General features: G+C 41.5%; 1 long non-coding RNA gene across 1 annotated transcript; it reads left to right on the forward strand.

The window, feature by feature from the left end:
• The first annotated feature begins 3,454 nt into the window (after positions 1-3,454).
• On the forward strand, positions 3,455-9,083 carry LOC104007769 (uncharacterized). The gene is made up of 3 exons (XR_001720443.4): positions 3,455-3,550; positions 4,342-4,434; positions 4,570-9,083. It is a non-coding gene; the product is annotated as an uncharacterized LOC104007769 (long non-coding RNA).
• Positions 9,084-9,995: the final 912 nt, after the last annotated feature.

Below are 9,995 nucleotides of genomic sequence, written 5' to 3' on the forward strand. Positions count from 1 at the left end.
GACTATTCACAGTAACTCAGGAACAATGAAGGAGGAAGAATGAATGAGTTGCGTCCTGAAGATGGTGGGCTCTCCTTTATGCATGATCATCACGATCTCTCTGCAATGTCTGTCCTGTGACCTCATGAGGTGTGCAGCGTCATGCCAGACATCTGTGTTTGGATGGCCCTCTGGCTCCTCCACAATTACTGCAGAGTCAGAAGTGGAATTTCCACCCGATGTTTTATGTCAAAGTCAGTATGAAAGACTGCAGCATGCTGAGTGAGCTTTCCGTTCTCGCTGAGATGCAATGCAGGGTCCACCCTCTGCAGGCCACAATTTTGCCCGGAGGCAAAGCATTCAGTCTTTCCATTGGCCTGACAATTTGAGCCAAGCTTGAGGCCAACAGACAAAATGCACTAGCAACTAGAGAGGTGAGTTTTGTTAAATTACAATAACATCCATGCATCCAGGGGAGCTGCAAAAGTCATTCCTGTCAAATGTACTCAAAATCAACAGCCAAATTATTCGTGCCAAATGCTCTGAGGCTATTGAATAAAGTCTTGCACTATTTTAAATAGTAACTTAAAACCTCTAGTTTCATGGCTCAGTAATAATCATGATAATTCTAATCAGTATCCTCATTAGTGAATGCTAATAACTGTTTATTGAGTGACCACCATGTGCAAGTGCTTTGCTAGATACTTTATGTATGCCAGATATTTAAGCTTCGTAATCGCTTTGTAAGGTAGATGTTATTATCCCGTCCTGTCGCTGGAGAAACAAATTCAGTACACATAAGCAACTTGCCCAGTGTTACCACCCACAGAGATGATGTCAGTGTACTTAAAGAATACATGGGCTAGGCATGGTAGCTCACGCCTGTAATCCCAGCACTTTGGGAGGCCCAGGCAGGAGGATTGCTTAAGCCCAGGAATTTGAGACCAGCCTGGGCAAAATGCAAAACCCTGTCTCTACAAAAAAATACAAAAACTAGTGGGCATGGTGGTGGGTGCCTGTAGTTCCCACTACATGGGAGGCTGAGGCAGGACGATCACTTGGGCCTGGGAGGTGGAGGCTGCAGTGAGCTGTGTTTGTACCACTGCCCTCCACCCTGTGCTACAGAGAGATTCAGTCTCAAAAAAAAAAAGGAATAGTCTTTGAAAAAAAATGGCTTAAGACTTAAGTATGTAAGAGCTACTTCCTAGCTCAGGGATATTTTAAACAAGCCTTTTATTAGAAAATTGTAAACATACAAATCTAGAGAGCTATACTCATCAAGCAGCTCCTATCAGGAATAATTTGGAAGTAAAGGGTTTTGAATGATTTCTACCTTATTTTTCTTGGAGGAGAGCCAAGTCCTTAATAAGAATTTCTGCAGAAGAGGACCCTGGGGCTGAATCTTATTTATAGAGGCAAAATACTATTTTTATTTCAATCTCACATTCTTACTGTCCCCTTGAATTTTCCAATTAATGCTGAAATAGCAAATAATATGAAGACTTAATTTTGAGTTGTCTAGTCTTCCTCATCCCTACTGCAAATCCTCAGTTTAGGTTTAAGGCAGGTTTATGCTGAGTCACATAATAGTCTCCTCCCTTGTTATAATCCACAGCAAGACTGCAGGGGTTCTTCATATTGTGGAACAGGCCTAAGTCAACTTATGTTTAGCAAATAATTGATTTAAACTGAGGTTGATTCAGTGGTATGCTGTAGCATGCTCATAGTGGCTCACAAGAGCTAATTGTACATGTCTCTTTCTAATTTTACATTTGATGACATGACACTGGTGACTTGAAATTGGCCACGGTGAGAGTATTTATACCATGGAAATTGACAAATGTACAAATCAGGGCTTCTGTTCCTCCAGAGAGGCAGTTGTTAAATATTTATCAGCACATTACTGGGTAGATTCTATTATTTGCTCAAAAGTATCTGCTGTCCTTCACTGTGGGTCTACTCCCCACTACTCTTCCCTGTGAGACTAGTATATTTTTCACCCATCAGAAGTCCATCTTCGAGGGATAAAAAACTACAAATATGGTGCAGTGTATACTGCTTGGGTGATGGGTGCACCAAAATCTCACAAATCACCACTAAAGAACTGACTCATGTAACCAAGCACCACCTGTACCCCAATAACCTATGGGAAAATTTAAAAAAATAATAAAGTGCATAGAAGGAAAAAAGAAAAAAAAGTTCATCCTGACCACATGACTTGCTTTGGTCAATGGAATGTAACCAGAAGTACATATACCATTTCCAAGTAGAGGAATATGTGCCTTCTTTTTTTTTTTTTTTTTTTTTTTTTTTTTTTTTACTTTTTACTTTGCCCCAAGCCAACATGTCCCAGATAATGTCTGCTTCTTCAGTCTAAGTCCTAGAAAAAGATGACATGTTAGAAAATGACAGCCAACCTGTAAAGGACATGGACATATGCAAGGAATAAATCTTTCTTATTGTAAGATTTTTGGATGTGTTTGTTGTTACTCCATCACAACTTAGGCTAAGCTAATTAATACAGCAATTAAGACTTATCACTGAGTTGCTGCCATAGCAGGAAACCTAAATTATGTCGCATGAATTCTGAGGCTTGGGAGTGGAAAGCAAAAAATAACATTGTTGGATGGAAAAATGGCAACCTGTGTTATCTAGTGGCAAGGTATTAGGTAAAACTGTCACCTTTAATCCCTAGGAAGACAGATAATGCACTAAATGAGTTTATGGCTTTAGGCAAAGTTGTGAAACGGAATGTTACTCTCATGCCTAAGTTGCTGTGGGCTGCACGTAGTGAAATGATATGAAAGTTGAGCTTAGGTAGGAATTGTCCATTTCGGGGAGATCAAAGGGAGTAGAAAGGGTCCAGAAATTTCAGAACTCAGAGGACTAGAGGGTGTAATTGATTTTGATTTCCAAACAACAAAAGATAAAACTGGAAATGTCTTTAAGTGACAAAGACTGACTAAAATTGAGCCTTGTGGCAAGGACCAATCAAAGGTATTGTTCCTCTATTAAAACCTCTCAACTGATTACAGTGGCACCAATTAAATCCTTCGAGTTGGACAAAATGACTTAGGGAAAAGAGATTCTAAGTGTAGTTCTTTCATTGGAGCCAGATAAATTTAAGTTACCTGCAATTAAGTCTAGAGGGAAAGTCGCAACTAGGAAAGAATTACGGATGTGGCCATTGGCACATGAGGCTGTTTGGAATCAAATAGATAAGAATGTGAGAAAGTTATATTGCCAAAAGAGTCACCGGCTCATACTAAAATAGATTGTAACTGTTTGAGACTTGAAATGACCTTTGGATTTCCAACTTTCTGTGGGAAGAAGACAGAGAAGCCTGGCCAGCTTCCAAAGAGGACATATTGTCCTTTACAAAAAATGCTTTAGGCGAACAATTGAAAAGGAAAAACCTCCCGGAGGACAGTGCCAAGCACCATGCAGAACAATAGATCGAGTGTTATTGTTCTAGGTCCAGAATCAAGTCCTAATCAAAGAACGTTTCCAGTCTCGGTGGAAGGTAGTCTGCAACTTCTGCCCAAGGGACTTTCAGAATTGCCATGGACAGGTGACTTCTGCGTTCCTCTTCTCTCACTTTCTGAATGGGAGTGTTTGTTTTAGGTATCCTGTTTCACCATGATACATTGGGCATATGAGGGGCAGATAACTTGTCTTTTTGATCCATAGGTTTTGCTCTCAAGAGAATGAACATCTGGGCCTGGTGTAGAGAACTCCATGAGCTCATGGAATTCAAGCCTGATGCTGTAACCGAATGGAATCTTTAGGTTATTTTTCTTGAGTAGGGTTGCCAGATTTTGTAAATTAAAATATAGGATTCCTAGTTACAATGGAATTTCAGATAAACAATGAAAAAATTTTTAGTATATCTCACTGTGCAATATTTTCCACTCATAGATGGGAATTGAACAGTGAGGACACGTGGACACAGGAAGGGGAACATCACACTCTGGGGACTGTTGTGGGGTGGGGGAAGGGGGGAGGGATAGCATTAGGAGATATACCTAATGCTAAATGACGAGTTAATGGGTGCAGCACACCAGCATGGCACATGTATACATTTGTAACTAACCTGCACATTGTGCACATGTACCCTAAAACTTAAAGTATAATAATAATAAAAAAAAAGAAAAAAAATATTTTGGGCATACTTAACCTAAAAAATTACCCATTGTTGATCTGGAATTTAAATTTAGCTGGGCATCCTGTATTTAATCTGGCATCCCTATGGGAAAGAATAGATGTATTTTGCTTACAAATAGAGGAAAGTGGAGACTCATGATGCAGAATTCTGGTAGATTGCACTATTTATCCAAAACTTTGTTTCTCTTCTTTTTTTAGGGCCTGCCTGGTGGCCCCCCCGTGAGAAGGTATTCTTCCTGCTCCATTGACATCAGGCTTATTAGCCATGTTTCTGGATTTGGTCCATTTTATGTGAGTGAAAATGATAATTGCCGCTTCCAGATAAAAACTTTAAGTGCCATCCTCTGATTCTGACATTTCTCGTGTGCCTCTACCACGATTCTGGTGTGCCACAGCTCAAGGTTGTTCCTTTGGTCTTGATTCTAGCATAAAGAGAACATGGAGCAGGGCTGCAGCTGATCTTCAAAGGGCATGAACACAAGCCAGAGAGAAGCCATTATTGTTGTAAGCCCTGAAGATTTGGGGGATATTATTGCAACACAACTCAGCCCAAGCTGACTAATACAACAAGTTTCTATGTATACATGGAAGTGTATGTAATCTTAGCCTCAAAAAAAAAAAAAAAAGAAAAGAAAGAAAAAAAGAGTATCTGAAAATCCCAGGATACTCAGGGCTCATGGTGCATAGTCAATGAAATGATTAGCTCTCTTTCTTCATCCTTCCCTCTCCAATCTTTCCTTGTCACTCTCTTTCATCTCATTCTTCTTCTCTCTGTGATTTACAAAGCTGGTCATGGAAAAAAAACACAGGAGTCAGAAGGCTTCCATTCTAGGTTCATATGTATGAGATTTTTTGGAAAAAACTCATACTCTCAAGGAGTCTCAGTTCCCTCATCTTCAAGTGGGGATAATAACACCCTCTTTACCTATTCTGCTGGGTTCTTTTGTAGATCACATGAAAGAGAGGTTATGGAAATCCTTTATATATGTTTTGAAAATTCTATCCAGTTGCTGCGGCCTGAATGTTTGTGTTCTTCAAAATTTATGTGTTGAAACCTAATCACTGATGTGATGGTGTTTGAAGGTAAGGCTGTTAGAAGGTGATTGGCACAAACCCCTCATAAGAGAAGCCCCAAAGAGAGCTAGCTTGCCTGTTTCACCATGTGAGGACATGGTGAGAAGAAGCCATGTAAGAATCAGGAAACAGGTCCTCACCAGGCATGGAATCTGTCAGCACCTTGATCTCGGACTTACCAGCCTCCAAACTAGTGACAAATAAATTACTGTTCACTAGCTGCCCAATTAATGGTATTTTATTATGATAGACTGAACTGACTAGGACACCAGTTATATGATGAAAATACCCTACTACTATTACTACTGCTAGTACTTCCTATATTTGCTCATATTTTTGGAGGTCTTATTATGTTCCAAGTATGGTTCTAAGTGCTTTTCATCAGTAACTCTTGTAAGAGCCTATTTTAAATTCAGCAAAGGCAACAAAATACTTTCCCTGGTTTAGTGAGGAGTATTAACTAATTGGGGGTATAAACATAACATGGTTTCGTTTTTTCAATAGTTGCTACTACTCTTGTTCTCCATAGCAACTTTGGTTTCAATTCCATAACTTTCCTGTTGTTTCTGTTCAAAGGAACAGTTGCCTCTAGTTCCTCTGTCTATTTTAATATTTTGACCCTCTCCATTCCTGTCAGGACAGGTGGAACTCGTGGCATAGGAAGTTCAAGTGGCAGAGGGGGCCCAGTCTGTACTTGTCTCTACTCCCCCAGAGGAGGAAAGAAAGCAAGACAGATGCTCCCTCACGTGGATGTCCGTGGTATAGTTGCTGTCCTCCCCTTGGGTGGCCATGACTGCTATTCCTGTCCACTGAGCTTCATGAGGGTTGCGGTGCCTCCCTCACCAGGAGCAGACTCTGGGGTCCCCCAGCAGGAGGCACCGTGTGTATTCCTCTGTGGGCCTTGTATGGTCCTCCTTCCCCTTCTGCTGCGTGGGTCCCTAGGGATGCCATTGCTCCAAAAATACTGGCTTTCCCAAGCTCTTCAACTCCAGGGCTCAAAATCCCCTGAGGATCGCCTTCCTGTAGGTCTTGAGAATTGCAACTTGGGGGCAGTCCTGACCTGGTCATCGTCCTCCTCACCACCTCACTGTGCCATCTCCTCACCTCATTCTCCAACCCCCAAAAGATGACCACTGATGACCAGTCTCCAGGTCAGTGGAGAACGTGTGTGGAGAAGTGCAGGAGGGGTGACAAAGCATCCCCAAACCTTACAAGTTCTGTCCTTGATTTTGGAGAAGAAATCCACTGGGTAGTGCCCACCACCCCCTCACACAGCTCCAGCTAGAAGTAACGATTTACTCCCTCCCTACACTCCTCTTATTTTGTCTTTGAGGGTTGGGGTGCTGGTTTTGCTGAAATGACTCTGCTCAGTCAGGCTTGTGAGAGTGGGAGAGCAGGGGGCAAAGGCAGGAAGGGAAGCAACCAGGCCTTTCTCTGCCTGTTCTCTGAACTCAGAGTATGGGGTACTAAGGACCTGGGTTCTCTGCTGTGGGCCCAAAGAGGAAAAAACAAGATCCACTTGGTACCTACCTAATACCCTGTCACACAGAGGTACAACATCTCCAGCTTGAGGTGGTGTCCTGTGAGTGATAGCAGCTCCAGGATGGTGCATTTACCACTGAGGAAAAGTAGAATGAGCCCCAGCGTTGGGGGAGCGATCTGGGAACTGCCCTCCTATTTGCTCCCACAATATCCTGCAGGTTCTATGATACAGGTAGTTAGAGCTACTCACTAGGCTGCCTGTCTTCCCCTCCACTGCAGGACATGCCTGTATTTTGTTCTCATCTGTTGCTGTAGTTTGGATGTGTTATTTTTTTTTCCTTTGCATGAGTTTCCATGCAGAACACATGTTGGAATTTAACTGCCAATGTAATGGGTGTTGGGAGGTGGGGCCTTTATCCAAACTTTAATTAGGTCATTAAGATGATTAGTGTCCTTCTCTGGAGAGACTAGATTAGGTCTCTTGGGAATGAATTAGTTCTCGTGAAAGCTGGTTGTTATAAAGTGAGGCTGCCTCTCGTGTTTTGTGTCTTTGTACGCTTCTGCTTCCCCTTCCTTCTGCTTTCCACCGGGAGTCAAAGCAGCACCAAGTCCTCACCAGATGGGCTGCTGGATCTTGTACTTCCCAGCCTGCATGACTGTAAGCTCCATAAACCTCTTTTTATTCCTTGTAAATTACCCGGTCTTAGGTATTCAACAGAATTGAATTGCTTAGGTAGCAACACAAAACAGATGAAGACATCTGTATTCCCAGGACCTGGGACAGCACCTGGTATATGCAACCTACTCAGCAAATGTTCTCTAGAATCTTTAGAGATTTGGGAATATGAAGGAAAAAAAACCTAGAAAAATGGGGTGGCAGATATATTCCAGATAAAAAATATTTCAGGTGAATTCTACAAATCAGGGTGGGTTTCAGACAACTATGAATCATGAGTATACTTGTTGGGGGAAAAATTCACATAGCAAAGACAGCTACTTCTTGCGGTACCCACTGAAGGACTGGGGCAAGGGCAATGAGAGGCATAAGCTGACTACAGATAGTTAACCCCGACATTTTCAACTTTAAAACAGTTTCATTTCCTGTTTGAAAACTTTGAGGGTCTTTTTCCGAACAACTTTTTTTTTATTATACTTGAAGTTTTAGGGTACATGTGCACAACGTGCAGGTTAGTTACATATGTATACATGTGCCACGTTGGTGTGCTGCACCCATTAACTCGTCATTTAACATTAGGTATATCTCCTAATGCTATCCCTCCTCCCTCTCCCCACCCCACAACAGGCCCTGATGTGTGATGTTCCCCTTCCTGTGTCCAAGTGTTCTCATTGCTCAATTCCCACCTATGAGTGAGAACATGAGGTGTGTGGTTTTTTGTCCTTGCTATAGTTTGCTGAGAATGATGGTTACTATAGCAAAGACTTGGAACCAAGCCAAATGTCCAACAATGATAGACTAGATTAAGAAAATGTGGCACATATACACCATGGAATACTATGCAGCCATAAAAAATGATGAGTTCATGTCCTTTGTAGGGACATGGATGAAGCTGGAAACTTTTTTTTAATAGAAGGGGCAGACATCAATTTTTTAAAAATTTCAATCTCTAGGTTTTGTTTTTAGGAACATTTCTCAAAGGTTTTTCATCATGGATATTTGAAAATGCTGATGTAAAGAGACACATCTCAATTTCAATGCTGTCACAGCCATATTGTCCTTCTTTGGAGAGTCTTCGAACTAGAGTAAGCCATGGAAGCTTGATAATATACAATGTAGTTGCCTATGATGACTCACTGACCTGTCCAGATTTGTAATCTGCACATTTTAATGTAAATTGAGTGGTTGATTTAAAGACATAAATTATTTTAAAAACCAGTAGACTATATTACAACAACAGCAACAACAACGACACCCTAGGATTTCAGCATTTTCAAACTTCAAAGAATACTGAAAACTGGCTTAGACTCTTGTTCTGGGGATGCTCAGCTATGCAGAGGAGATGCTGAGATTTCTGGCAGCCATCTTGTCTACTACATAGTTAGACCTTATATGGAGAATGAAGCCAAGGAAAACCAAGAAAGACACAATCCTGATAGATGTCTAGGAGTCCCCAGACCCAATGTAAATGGAGCCAAATTAAGACAAGCAGAGCAGAGAGATCAGAGGGAGACATCCCTGATAATTCCACTGGAAGTCCAAATCCAGCCATGCTTGAAGTTATTGCATCCCTGCTTTTCCCATTTTCCCAGTTTTCTGAGAAATAAATTCCCCTTTCCTCTGTTGGTTCTGACTTTAACTAGTTTGATTTGCGATTTAATCACCTGTAACTAAAAACATTCTCTGTAATAAACTGCATCACGAGTTTATTGGCAGGATAAATTGAGTTTATATACATAAAGCATTTCTTTTTGCATAGTAAGTGTTCAATAAATAGACTTTAAAAAATAAAATCTATTATAATCTGAGAGTAGCTCTTGTAACTAACATAGGTCAGACAGCAAGTAAGAAGTAGCCAAGATTTCACAGTTTAAAAGTTCAATACTTATAATTTCAGCAAACAGAAAGGATCTGGGGTGGAGCCAATATGATGTGGTGGATAGAACTTGGGTCATAGAGTCAGATAGACTCGAGTTTGAAGTCCAGCTCTGCCACTTTGCCATCTGAATGACAATGAGAAAATTGCAAGCAATTCTGAGGCTTTGTTCCCTCATCTTATAAAATGGAGATAATAGTGATAGTGGCAGGAGGCAGTCAAATGCCTAGGAAAATAGGGGCAGGTCCCTGGTGAAACTGGACCTTCAAACCAAAGAGAATTTAAAGCCTGAAAGCCAAGCTACAAGTCTCAGATAAATCCACAGACTGGATTGAGATCCTCTCTTCCTATTTGGTGTGCTTTCCTCTGGTTGATCCCCACCCTTCACCTATTTTACATATACCTACCCTTCCCTAATTTGTTATTTGCAATGTCATGCCCATCCTTGAGTGGTGCCTTTTTTCAGCCTTTTTTTGCATACTCACAAACCAATCAGCATGCACTCCCACATTCTGAGCTCATAAAAACCCCAGACTCAACCACACTTGGAGGACCTCCCACCTTCAGGTGGGTGAGACTCCCCAACTTCGGGTAGGGGGAGGCCAACTCAGGTTCCCCTCTCCGCTGGGAGCTGTTTCATCACTCAATAAAACTCTTCATCTTGCTCACCCAACAGCTGTTAGCATAACCTCATTCTTCCTGGGTGTGGGACAAGAACTCAGGACCCACCAAATGTTGAATGTG

Source organism: Pan troglodytes, chromosome 7, assembly GCF_028858775.2.
Source record: "Pan troglodytes isolate AG18354 chromosome 7, NHGRI_mPanTro3-v2.0_pri, whole genome shotgun sequence".
NCBI lineage: Eukaryota > Metazoa > Chordata > Mammalia > Primates > Hominidae > Pan > Pan troglodytes.